At 38.0% G+C, this 14,226-nt stretch overlaps 1 protein-coding gene and 1 non-coding gene across 2 annotated transcripts in view; one reads left to right on the forward strand and one right to left on the reverse strand.

Moving 5' to 3' along the window:
• The window catches only part of LOC139015965 (protein EURL homolog), a 90,987-nt gene that overhangs the window by 53,033 nt on the left and 23,728 nt on the right, over positions 1-14,226 (reverse strand). The window lies entirely within an intron of this gene.
• Positions 7,927-8,032, forward strand: LOC139017168 (U6 spliceosomal RNA). The gene has a single exon (XR_011472820.1). It is a non-coding gene; the product is annotated as a U6 spliceosomal RNA (small nuclear RNA).

The raw sequence follows: 14,226 nt of genomic DNA on the forward strand, positions 1-14,226 counted from the left end.
CTGGGATGCCTTCTTTTGCTGTTTAGCTTTTCTCTCTTGTTCTGTAAGACTGACACTATGTGTTTACCTGGTATTGACAAGAGTCAGCGTGGCATCATCAAAGCTTGTTTCTGTGCCTGTTTCTTATTTGTCATACCTTAAGCTAATAAGATTTTTTTAAAACAAGACCATGTCTTATTCATCTTTGAGTCTGCTGTTCCCATTGCTAGTATGGACTTTATGATTTGCCTAAATCTTATTTAATTCCTCCCAATGAATTAAAGAATCTAGGACATTATTATAATGGATTATAACTTCACAAAATAGAGACATTCAACCATCTAATGCAGTGGTTCTCAACCTTGGCTGCACATTAGAATCACCTGGGGGAAAAAAATAAAATAAAATAAAATCCTGATTTCTGGGCCTCATCCTCCGGAAATTCTGTTTCTTTGTTATGGGGTGGAGCCACAACATTAGTAACAAAGAAACAGAATTTCCAGAGGATGAGGCCCAGAAATCAGGATTTAAAAAAGATTCCCAGGTGATTCTAATGTGCAGGCAAGGTTGAGAATCACTGATCTAATGTCTTCTAATAAAGGTACACAGACCACTTCCGAAGTATTCTTGCAAAAATAAGAGGGGCGTTGGAATTAAGCCTCTAGCTATCAATATACAGGGGACGGAGGAACATATTAAGTAACCATAGGGATGATATCAGCAAAATCTAAACTGGGCAAGATACACAGGACAAATGGTCTTATTTCTTTAACAAATAAATTCTAATGAAAAAAAGATGGAGAGAACTAATAGATGCAAGAAGGCATAAGAGATGTATGAACTAAGTGTAGCACATTTTGATCCTGATTTGAGCAAACATATTGTAAAAACATTATGTGATGATTGGGAAAATTGAAGATTAATTAGCTAGTTGATGGTACTCAGAAATTATTTCTAATTTGTTTGATAATGTTATTATGGTTATGTGTGTTTTTTAAAAAAGTGTCATGATGTCATGTTTTAGAGGTACATACTGACATATTTGTGGATGAAATTATATAGCCATTGGGATTTGCTTCAAAATAATTTGAGCTATATAATTGTTGAATCTGGGCAATAGATATTTAAGAATTATTATACTATTTTATCAACTTTTGTGTATGTTTAATACTGTCTATGATACAAATAAAAGTATTTTTGAATGTGGATACATGAACATTTTAATTTTTAACTTATGCTGGCACAATTTTTCTTCCCTCTACCTGTATTCTCTTTTAGAAGCCTAACTATAATAGAAATGCTTTTTTTAAAATGAGCTTTAAGCTAGGAAGGATACTCTCCTTTAATATGATAGTATATAGGAGATATGTTGGTAATAGATTCACATTTGCAGTACATAAATTCTTATTGGTGTTCAGATATCCAACTTGCAACCCAGACAATTGTGAAGCTTTCTTCAGTCCCCTTCCTACTCTAATTTCAGGATCCAAAACTCTCCCTGCTGCTGTGCAGTGTGGAATCAACTGAAGGCAGAGTGGAGCTGGGACTTGGCATGGGAGGAAGAAGAGGGGAATGAAGGCCTATGAGGGTGGAGAGACCACTGAGGCTTTATTGTTGGAGAATCACTGTTTCCCTGGCTCCATATTTCTCAGGATGACTGATCTCTTAGGAGACTTTTCTAAGACCTTCAGCATGTGAGCATTTCCTGACCCCTGGACAATCTCAGGTATTTCTGAATATCAGGTTACCTGCTAGGAGGGGCCACTGGTGAACTGTTATACTGCTTTTACACTAATTTTTCCCAGGTTGTTGGTGTTGGGAAAAGGGAGAGTCCCCCTCCCCCTGCCTTTTTACACTTCTTGAGTTCTTATGGCTGAGCTAATAATAAAATTGCAAGACCAGATTAATAGGAGAAAAAACAATTTAATATGTACAAATGGGAGGTCACAGATGATACTCTCAGAAATGACAAACCAGCCAGCTTTTTGTACTTTGTAGACAAAGAGAAAATACACTTGTGAAGAGATGACAGGACAAAGGCACTTTAGGTTGGGGTGCTCAGTAGTGAAAAATCTAAACGAAGTTTGGGTTTGGGTAGTAAATTAGTAAAAGAGTAACAAGGGTTGTTAATGCAAATTTTTCAGCTCTAGATTTCTTAACTCTAGTAATAAGTGAGTATTTCTTTCAGGAAGACAATGGAGGGTCTTGAATGAAAAGTAATCAGTAAGCCATCTGGGATATTTTGGGGTGGCCTGCTCTGGGCCCCAACATTGGCATTGTACATACCCTTACTGAAAGAATCTTCTAAGAAGTCAAACAGCCTTTGATTAGAATTTGCTCTGTTACTAGCTATGCATCAGTAAAAAGACCTATTTAAAAACAAATGGAAGAGTAGGTCCTTGGGGAATACCTCTCAAATACCAAGTATATTTATGGGACACAGTTTCCTTGGTAACTCAGGACTGGGGAAAAGGAGGGCTGTGAGCTTGCTCCCACAGAGATGGAGGGAAGGAGCTGTGGGAGTTTATGGTTTCTTTTCCACATGGTTGAAATTCAGAGAAGAGTTGCTCCCAGTCTACTTTTTTACCTATGAGATAGGAGTGGAATCATTTAGGAGATAAGAAAGATTCATCTGAATGTACATTTCTGCATTGTACATACAGGAAAATAGGTTACATGACTTACATTCCTATTCGCTAGTCAGAGATTTGTTAGAGTCTTATTTGGGTTCCATTAGGTTAAATACATGTAGACATTTTAAAATAATATCTGGTATGAAAAGGCAATTGGGATAGGGATTATTTAACCTAAAAAAAATGGATGCAGATTTTCTCAATGTCTGAAGACAGAATTGGTTGTTTCTAATTACTTGACAGGATTGAAATGCTATGGTCACAAAATACACCCCGCCCCCCGCCCCCCGAGACACACACACACACATACACACTAAAGGGTAGGGAAGAAATATTGATAATAAAGGCAAGAAGGTGAGGATCCTGAGGACCTGGAGAACCATCGAAATCTTAACATAGTTATTAAGTAAGTGATAAGTTGTCAGAATTGGCATCTTGAATATTTCCTTTTAAATCTCTAGTTTCCTTTAGGGCCTAAGTGGAAGATGTTTAGCCTCATCCCTTGCCTAATGGAGTGAACATCTCAATTCTGGTTTACAAAGATCCTGCAGATTTTGGACTATGTAAGAATCCCTCAGTTAGGTCTGTTTCATGTGGGAAGAAAGATTGAGGATGAATATTTTGTTCAGGAAACTGTCTGGAACTAGCTTAGGGGCCAGTTCTTGCCTGTCATCATGTTCTTGTCTTCAAGAAAATGCATCTGTTTTTTCCTTCTTAGCCCCTGGCTAATGAGTGATCCTAAAATGGAAAACAAACAAAAATTATGTGTAGCAACAAGTTTAGTGATATCAAGCAAATATTGAGCTGAAATGCTCCCAACTTTCAAGGACTAGATTTAAGATATTTATGTGGCAGGTTAAAGATAAATGTTATTTTGAAGAAATTGAGGTCAATCACACAATTTTGAATGGCTAGGAAAATGTTCATATATATATATATATATATATATATATATATATATATATATAAATCTCTTCTTTAGAAGAAAACAGACAATGTTATTTTCAATAATTTGAAAACTAGAGAAACAAGAAAACTCTAATCTAGATGGTCTCATGAGGTGTAGACACCTGAGGTTCTATTGAACTCAACTTCACCTTATGAATCACTGTTTATTCATACCATGCCTGTCTCAACTGAGAAGTAGCTGCAGTGTTATCAAAACCTAAGTGATATTTCCTATAAAATATCTCTTTATCAAGCATATGTAGCCTTTGGTACGGTTGCTTCCTAGGTTGTGTAGCACCCAAGAATTAAGCTTATACACTTCTGAGCTTTTGTCTATCCTCTCTCCTGCTTGCTTGCCTCCCCCCTTCCCTCTGAATTAAATGCTTCTTTGGCCAAATAGTTTAAATTAAAGGCATAAAGAAGAAATATGCATTTTAGAGAAAAAAATATTTAATGAGAATAGTGCCTGATTTTAGACATGCCATCCATGAAAGCTATTTTCACAACTGAAGGTCATCAAACAATGAGATGGGTCTGAAGACTCTTGAAGCACTTTGTTTGGAAGTACTGCAGCAGAGACCCTTGTAAGAGCTACACAAATGCTTCCTGACTTACCCTGCTACTCAACTGAGCACAACAGAAACCCTTTTCCCAGTGCCATTCAATGCCCTGATTATCAGATTTTTTTTGCAGGTGTTCAGGTCAGGGAGGGGAGCCCAGGGACCTGAGGGTTTTAAACCCACTGTGTGTTCTTGGTTTCACGCAGGAAAGAATTCAAATACAAGCCAGCATAGAGTTTAAAGTGAAAGTGAGCTTATTAGTGAAGCAGTGAGACAGAGAATGGGCTACTCCACAGGCGGAGATGCCCCCTTTTAGTGGAATTTGCTTCCTTAATTGAGGCTCATTTAATCCTGGGGTAGGGTATTAAATAAGATAGAGGAATAGTAAGGATTTCCCCCCGCCCCCAAATGGGTAGAGATTTCTCAGAGCTCCCTTGGCCATGTTGTATCCTTATATGGGCTTTCCATTTCCAATCATGGCAGTACGATTTATCATGCTAACATATTACAATGAGCATATAATAAGGCTAGGGGTTACCTTGAGGTTAGTCACCCCAAAACACAACCCACATTTGTGACATCTTCATATGTAACAGAGGTGGCATTATAGATCAGTAGGAAAATGACCGCTAACAATTTGTTATCATCTTGGGGGAAAATTGAATTAGATTCTTACTTCATACCGTCCACATAAAATAATTTTGGCTTATTTCTGAAGACCAAAACTATAAAGCTTTTAGTATAAAATATAGGAGACTATTTAAATCTTATGATGGGAAATATTTCTTAAACAAGCAGTATAAGAAACAAAATGTACAAGAAAAGATTAATAAAACTGACTCATCAAATTAAGTACTTCTTTTTCATGTAAATTTACCAAAGAGAAAGTGAAAAGACAAGGCATTAATTGGAAGCTGTTTTAATAATATATAACTGGCCAAGGATTAATAGCTGTGTCATGGGCACAAATAGGGAAAATGAAGGCAGCTAGCTTCCAGAATATTATTTTAGGAGCTCTAGAAGCCCAGGCACCCTTACTATGGGGCATCTTCTAGCACATTGCATTAGATATTTAAAAACGCATCCATAATCTACAGCAAACGTATTTTTTTCTGTAAAAAAATTGCAATAATTTATATGTAATTTTTGAAATTATTGGTCTATAATTAATTTATTTGATTCATGATGGTAATGTATCTTCATCACAGACTCAGGCAATTCAGATCAAGTCTATAAAGCCAGTGATGTGTTTTTCCTAAGAGGACAGAAAGGCCCCAAAGCTAGCAAGGTTATTCGCTTGACTCACACAGGTTTCTGTTGCCCCTTGTGTTGGCCAAGTTAGCTCCACCAGTTCTGCGGGTTCCATAAACCGTGTGGTTTTGACTGTTGACGTGCGCACTCACTATTTTTGACTTGGCCTGCCAGTGGGCAGGACCCACCAACTGCTCACATACCAGCTAAACACAGCAGCTGCCTCTCAGAAGTGCCAAATGTGGTATTTCACTGCTTTAAATAATCAGATACTTGTGAGTCACGAATGGTGCTTGGGACGCCAGCCTGTTGGGTGTTTGTTGGGGCTGAGGATTACTAGGGAGAGAGCAGAACGTGATAGGTAAGAGTTAACAGCGGCATTTTTCACTTCATTATGTGTGGACTTGAGGTGGGGGGAGGGAAGGGTTCCAAGTCACATTGTTACTATTTTTTTGTACTAGCCAAAATTCTTAGAGACTGGTTAAAATTCACCAGATATTTAGGCAGAGACCATTTGGTCATTTGTTGGGGGTTCTAGAGCACGATACCCACTGAACGAAAGGTTTGACCAGGATGACCTCCCAACTATAAATTCCCCTCGTTCTAAAAAAAAATATTTAATTGTGGAAATGGGGTGGTGAAAGGTAGGGTGATTTTTCATATAGAAAAAAAAAAAGAAGTTCTTTCAGATTAAAAACAGCTATTGCCTCTGAAAAGGGATAGAAATACATTTAATGCTGTACTGGGAGCTATAAAATACCAACTCCAATCTGTGCTCTCAGAGCTCACCAAGCTGACCTTGCAAGTAATGTCTCGTATCTATGCAGCATCAAAAACATCTGGTCATCTCAGTGGGAAGATTAATCAACTGATTATTGTGGGGGATGGGCCTCTTATTTTCAGAGGATTGCACTGGCATCTGTGATGCATGAAATGCCCAATGTGCCATTTTCATTAGCAAGATGAAAAGTGCTTGGATTGCCCCACCAGGAACCGGGTTGAAACTTGGCAAGTTATAGTCATATTTTAGTTTTACAGTTTTTTATAAAATAAAAGATATTTGAAGTGTATTTTGAGCTAACATCAATAACCGAGGAGATGGCAGAGCTTGTGCAATTCCAGATAAATAAGAACTGTATATTGCCCTTAAAAAAAGATTGCTTTTCCTCCTCATGTTGTCCTGTTCATTATTCTTGAGCATCTCTTATTCCTCTTGGGAGCAGAGCATGGGAAGGCCCAGTGGGAGTACACAGCCCCCTCCTCCCCGTAGCTTGAGGATAATTGCAGGGATGCAAACTGGAAGCCTGTGGAAATGTTTTGATTGGCCTATATAGAATTTAAAGAATTAAATAAAAATGGTTGCTAACACAGCAGTCTGATTTTTCACACAAAATTTTGTTTACTTTTTCTGAAAAAAAAAAAAAAAATCAAATAGTATGGCAATACTAGGCCCAAATTCCTTAGTGCAACCATTGACTGCTGAGTTGGAGTAGCGACTGCTTTCTTTAGGTGGATCTTAGCCAGCACTCCCTATTGTCTGGTTGGCTTCAGTCACTGAAATAAGATATTTGAGTGACTGATTATGGCATAGTACCTCCACCTACCAGAATGATTCTCTCCATCCAGTGGAGCTCTACTCACAGCCATTTTCTCATAGTGTCTGCCTTCTACTCCCCGCCCACCTCTTATTTTTTTAATTTTACATGTTGTAAACGTCAGAAAGGATCTAGACCCGTGGTCGGCAAACTGTGGCTCACAAGCCACACGCGGCTCTTTCGCCCCTTGAGTGTGGCTCTTCCTAAGCCTTAGGAGTACCCTAGTTAAGTTAATAACAGTGTACCTACCTATATAGTTTAAGTTTTAAAAATTTGGCTCTCAAAAGAAATTTCAATCGTTGTACTGTTGATATTTGGCTCTGTTGACTAATGAGTTTGCCCAACACTGTAATCTAGACTCTAGACCACAGTTGCTTTCTTAATAGCTTCTCAGGTCCTTTACTGGGCTCCTGGGTAGCAGTAGATTCTGTTAGCCAAGAGTCTCTGTTCTGTCGAACCTATGTTTGGTAAACAGTAGCTCTGATCTTCATACCAGCTGTCATCACTGGCTGTGGTTGGTATGTTCCTAATCTATCACTGGGAATGCAGCTCCCTGGGTACATAAGAGGCTCATTTTTTGCTTCGTTGGTCAGAATCAAAACATTTGACTAGTCATTCCTCTTTCCTCCAGGGCTTCCCAGATAGTGGCTTTCTGTGGAACCCTCCAGAGTTAGTTCCTTTATGCCATACGGTTTTCTGGGGATACTTTTTTTTTTTTAAAATATATTTTATTGATTTTTCACAGAGAGGAAGGGAGAGAGATAGAGAGTTAGAAACATCGATGAGAGAGAAACATCGATCAGCTGCCTCCTGCACATCCCCTACTGGGGATGTGCCCGCAACCCAGGCACATGCCCTTGACCGGAATCGAACCTGGGACCCTTCAGTCCGCAGGCCGACGCTCTATCCACTGAGCCAAACCGGTTTTGGCTGGGGATACTTTTTAAAAGGAAGTTATTCGTGCTCTCTTTGGCAGCACATATACTAAAATTGGAACGATACAGAGAAGATTAGCATGGCCCTGCGCAAGGATGACACACAAATTCATGAAGCATTCCATATTTTTAGAAAACAAACAAACAAGAAACAAACAAAAAAGGAAGTTGCTCAAGGTCTTGATGATTAGACAATCCCAGCTCCTTTTACCTCTTGAATTTCCTCCCTTGACTCAGAGTCAACTATCTTGATCCCTGTTGGTGACTTCTCAAGGAGAACAGTGTAGGACACATTACTTTTTTTCAGCAACATCAAACTTCAGGTTTCTAAGGAATTTGGCAATAGTTTCAAAGTTTTCTACACTTGTACTATGTGCAAAAGTGTATACATAAATTAGAAAAAGGCGTCCTTAGAATCTAAAGTAAATACTTAAGTTGTACTTCAGTAACTACTTAAATCAAAGCAATCTATGTGGATACAAATTCATGTGTATGATGCCTTCAATCAAAGCTTTAATTTACTTAGTCAATTTTACAGAACCAACTAGTACCTATGTCGCAGGTATGAGAACCCAATGCTGCTTTCACAGTGGAGACTATATTCAAATATGAAATAGTTTTTATTTCCATTTTTAATTCAGCTTTTTGCTGTCTATAAGTTTTAGATTTGAAAAACTCTATATTCTAGATGACAGAATAATGTTACTGAATGGTCAAGTCAGGAATTACTATCAGTATTATGATATGACATAGGCTGTCAAATAGGACTCAAATCAATGGAGACAAAACATTAAATAAGTAGAAAGATTTTTACCTCAGAAGTTTCACTTCTATAAATTTATATTAAGATATTTAAGGTTTGTTTACAGATTTTGCTAAAGGGTTATTGCGAGAGCATTTCTTTTGTAACGGCAAGATATTGGAAATAAATTAAATGCTTGAAAATATGGTATTAGCTAATTCAGTTATATTACATCAATGTAATTTACCAATCAAACTGATGTTTTAACCAAAATACTTGGAAACACTGCAGATATTGATTAATAGGGTTCTGGTTGAATATAAAAATAGTCTGTTTAAATAATAAAATATTATATAGCCATAAAAAGAAACAAGTACTTTATCAGCTTTAGAAAAGTATATTTAATATGCAGCCACTTATATATCTGTGTACACATGTACGTACATATAATAAAATAGTATAAAATAGGAACACATATAAAAGCAAGATAATTTTGACTTCTGAAACTGATAAATGAGTTACATTTTTAAATTGAATAAAAAAAGACACTAGAGTAACCACTACAAATTAAAAATTGAAATGTGTGAACTTAATTGTATATCAATTTGAAGGTATTTACCTCAGAAAGAATGAATTATTTCAAGTGACGTTAGAAACAGTCATTTGACTACATGTATTTCGTGTAATATATTCTAAGGACAAATAGAATTGAAAACAGATTTTCAAGTTTATTCAGTTCTCCGATTGTTAGTGATAGAATTGGTATTCTTATTTTAAAATTGTTTTACATCTATTGTAGAATGATGTGACTGTGTAGTATTTTAATGTTGTCAGTAACCACACTTTTCAGTGTTGTAGGAAAGAGGAACACACTCTCCAAGGCAGAGGAAATCCCAGCAGATTCATTTCCTCTGAACATCCGGGTCTCACTCAAGCAGCTTCTCTCTCTCCCATATACACATGTTTGACCTGCCAGGTTGACCTTGGTTCCCAAATTGCTGCTCTTGGTTTTCTTCTCATTTGTTTTCTGTGCAAAAGCTGGAGCTTTCCGTGCTTGTAAATGTGGCCGCTTCGTGCCCAGCCTCACCTCAAGCACAACAATTCTCCAAATTGTAGGCCCTCCCTTCTTCCCTCTGTCTTCCCATTATCATGGCTCTCGGGGCCTAGAGCATCCTCTACAACTAGTTTCAAATCAAGGAGCAGATGAGGCATAAATGGGATTAAAAACATATGCCTCACAACATTTTAGATCCAATGTTAAAATCATTGGTTAAGCCTGTTCTGGTTCCATCAATTGCCTTTCCTTTCAACAAACCCAGTAAAACATTGTAGAATTAGAAAATAGACAAATTACAGAAAAATCCTTTTCAAGAAGGGCCTAATGTTTCCGAAATGAATTCATTCAATATGTTCCAATTGGAACCTGACCGAATGCAGCTTAACTGAGGGGAAGGGTCCTACACAGAGTTAAGTATCCAAGTGGAAATGGATTCATGGGAATAAGAATATCAAGGGCTGATGAGTCAACAAGCACATTACTGATATGGGAAAATTTGGACTGGAATGTGCGGTGTTCCTCTGGGCAGGATGGTTCCTGGGTTCTTTGTCTGGTGGAGTGGAAGAATGAAACCACGGATGAAAGATGGTATAGAAAAAGGTAGAACTTTATTGAGAAACAAGCATAGACTCCTACGTGGGGAGGGGGAAAGAGTCCTACTGAGTCTCTTTTCCTTTGGTTTATAAAGGCTGCAGATCTTTATGCCTTGATATCCCCTCTGATTGGTCACTATCCCTTCTGATTTGGTCCCTATAACTACTTCAGAGCTCAAACCTCATGTGAGGGTCCCTCCTTCTCCTTATTGTTTCCCTATTCCTTCTGGGCTTTCTTCTTCCCTCTTTGAATGGGGGGCTTTCTTCCCTTTACTCTGTAAACGTGTACCTTTTGCAGCTCCCAGCTCCCTTATCTTATGGAAATGTACCTTCTGCTGCTCCCAGCTCCCTTATCTTAAGGAAATGTATCCTTTGCAGCTCTGTAGCCTGTGCTTTTCCCATGGACCCTTCATTCCTAAAATTTCCTAAACCTGCCTATTTCACTTGTAAAAACTCCTTTCATTACCAAACACATTATATTCAAGGATCAGTGTTATGTGCTGTTTTGAGGACAATGCCAAAAAAGTAGAAGTTACAGTTCTTGTTTTGGAAGGATTAAATTTACTTGGGAAATGCAAAAAGATGTGTATACAGCTTAAGGATGTACTACTTATGCTCAACCATATCCATAAAAACACATCCTTTTTGGGGAGGATACAGAATAAATAATTAGAAGTGGTTCAAACTCAGACGAGATATTAAAAGTGGGTGAACTGCGTCAATTCAATATCCTTTTATAGTATTTGAAATAGTAATATGTGTCTATTTTATTCTTACAACAATAAGAAAACAACTCTTTAAAGTTTTTATCTGGGTCTATCCGGTGCCTAATATGGAGCTAAGCATGAAAGAGATACTTCATGAATATTTGCTATCTTGCTCTGCATGTGAAATAACTTTTAAAATGTTAAATAGGATAATGATACATTCAAATTAAAACTGCACAAAATAAGAATAGAGTGAAAATGAGTGGGAGAAGCTGATTAAATGGAGAGCTTCGCTTAAGTTGCATGATCACAGTGGTTTTTGTTGTTTTGGTGAGGAGGAGATTATACATAAACAAATTTGTAAACCCATTTTGCAAATGTGCCCCTGGGGGCTGCCTTGTGCCTTCTGCAAGAAGTGGACCCTGCAGGGGACTCCTGAGAAGAAAGCTAAACAGCTATTCACTTTAATCTTGTGCTTTGCATTCAGAGGAATATGCAAATAGGTTCCATGAAGTGAACCTGCTTACAATATCACTTTGAGACTCAAGTTAAATTATTTTAAATGGGCAGAATCCAGGCCAGCTCATGAGTGTAATTTATCTCTTTTATGAATCATGTGTGGTTTTGGTATTATTTTTTGAAGTGCTGCTGATTAGTCCATTCTAAGGACATGCATAAGGGATAAAAATATTTGCTTCTTTATGCTTATTTTCCATGATATATGTATAACTACTTTTATACACATTTTACATAAATTTAAATCTCAATATATATAATACTTAACAGTAAAAACATATTTGTATGTGTGTATGCATGCATACATGTGTGTATATCTTTGTATTCTCTCTCTCTCTCTCTCTCCTGGTTTTCCTAGAGGAGAAAAACATCATTCTACCTTTAGATCTAACATAATGACCTCACATACTTACCTATATATTTATTAATTTTTCTGCCCATTCTTCTGATATTAGGTGCCAAAAAGTTTGTGAAAAATAAGAAAGAAAACATAAAAAATTATAACAATCGGAGGCTGGTGGCCTCCTGGCTGTTTCTGACGTCATTCCTAGCTGCCATCCACTAAATTATAGCTGCTTAGGTTCAGGAAAGACAGTGAATAGATTAGTAAATTGTAATTCATATTAAAATCTGGGATCCTTCTAAATGCTTTTCCAGAGTTTGCTTGCATAATCATATGGTGAGTTATAATAATTCCGAGTAAATCAATGAATTTTAAAGAGAGAAGAAATAGGAACACCGTCCTTTAAACAAAACAAAACAAAACATAAACCAAAAATAGAAACCTAACTGAAACCTCATCTGTGAGTCTTTTATGATTCCATAGCCTCTTTGAACTTTAATTTTCTAATACACAAAATGATGAGGACGATTATAAACAAGAATACTTCAGGAGATTGTTGTGAGGATCAGTGGTCTGATAGGGAGAGGGGAGATGGCAAGTACCATGTGTTACAAAGTATGTTCCTCAAAACATATTTGTATTTCAGCCTCACTTCGTTCTTGTTAGAAATGCAGAAACTCAGGTGCCCCTGCAAACCCATTGACTCAGAATTTGCATGTTAGTAAAATCCCCCAGGTGTTTCATGGTCCCATAAACATTTGAAAAGCACCAATTTAAGGAACAGGCTTTACTTTGGAAAAGGGCTTTTTTGGAGAAACTGACCAGCCAAAGTTTAGTGAGAAGAGACAGGTTGCCTCATATCCCAGAGATGCCTACAGGCGCCTGGGAGAAGCTATAGAATATGGATGGGCTTGTGTTCCTGGGAGGAATTCTGCCTCCTCAGCTACCTTCTGATAATGCAGATAATAGAACCAGTTTGGTTCAGGGGATAAATGATCAGGGTTTGGACATCAGTTGCAGAGAGTTTTCTGAGGACCAGCTGCTGGTACCTGGTGACTTTCTGAGAAATTGGTTTCAGACTATTGGAAGATGTGGACCTTGATAGTAATGTGGTAGGTTGATTTAGGCACAATCACTTCTTACAGGGACTGAGAAATCTCCTCTCTCAGTCACCATCACTGTACATCCTGTTTACCTTGCTCCATCATTAAATAAGATCATGTATGTATATGTCCATGTATTATAAATGCTACTATAGCACCTGCCACACAGTGACGTCAATAGCTAATCTATTATTTTTATGTACCTTAAGATACAATCAAATTTTAGTTATCATCATTGACGTATTGGTGTCTAGATTTAACAGAACAGTCCTGGCTGGTGTTGCTCAGTGGCTAGAGCATCAGCCCAATCAGCAGGGGTGTGATTCCCAGCCCTGGTCAGAGTGCATGTGGGAGGCAACCATCAATGTGTCTCTGTTACATCAATGTTTCTCTCTTCCTCTTCCCCAAATCTTTCTACAAATCAATGGAGAAAATATCCTCAGATGAGGATTAACCAAAAAAAAGCACAAACAAACAAACAAACTCCAAACACCTTGCTATGGACTGAATTATGTTCTCTCCCCGTCCCACAATCATATAGTAGAGATGGGACCTGTGAGGAGGTAATAAATGTTAAGTGAGGTCCTAAGGGTGGGGCGCTGATTCAATAGGGCTGTTGGACCATAAGAAGAGGGAGAGATACCAGGGCTCTTTCTTTCTGTGCACACGCACCAAGGAAGGTATGTGAGCACACAGTGGGACAGTGGCTGTCTGCAAGCCAGGAAGAGAGCTCTCACCAGAAACTGACCAGGACATGGCATCCTGATCCAGGACTTCCAGCCCCCAGAACTGTGAGAAAATAAACTTCCCAGCCTGTCGTGTTTTGTCACAGCAGCCTGTGCAGAATAATACACACCTAAGTTTTTTGACTTTGATTATTCATGTTTAGTCATCTTTCCCTCATCCCTTATGTGTAAGTTGTGTGTTTTTTTAAAAATATATTTTTTTATTGATTTCACAGAGGGAGAGAGAGAGATAGAAACATCACTGATGAGAGAGATTCATTGATTGGCTGCCTCCTGCATGCCCCCTCCTGGGCATTGAGCCACTACCCAGGTATGTGCCCTGACTGGGAATCAAACTGTGACCTCCTGGTTCATGGGTCGATGCTCAACCACACTGAGCCACGCTGGCTGGGCTGTAAGGTGTTTTTTTAACCTAATTTCAGAACTTTATCTTTATTTCTGTAATATTTTGTCTGGTAACATCAAGCCAATTACAATCAAAGCAGTTAGCTCCTCTCTTTTATAATGAATGACCTTGC

Source organism: Myotis yumanensis, unplaced genomic scaffold (assembly GCF_028538775.1).
Source record: "Myotis yumanensis isolate MYYU_CA2020_CCGP unplaced genomic scaffold, mMyoYum1.0.hap1 SCAF_9, whole genome shotgun sequence".
Taxonomy (NCBI): domain Eukaryota; kingdom Metazoa; phylum Chordata; class Mammalia; order Chiroptera; family Vespertilionidae; genus Myotis; species Myotis yumanensis.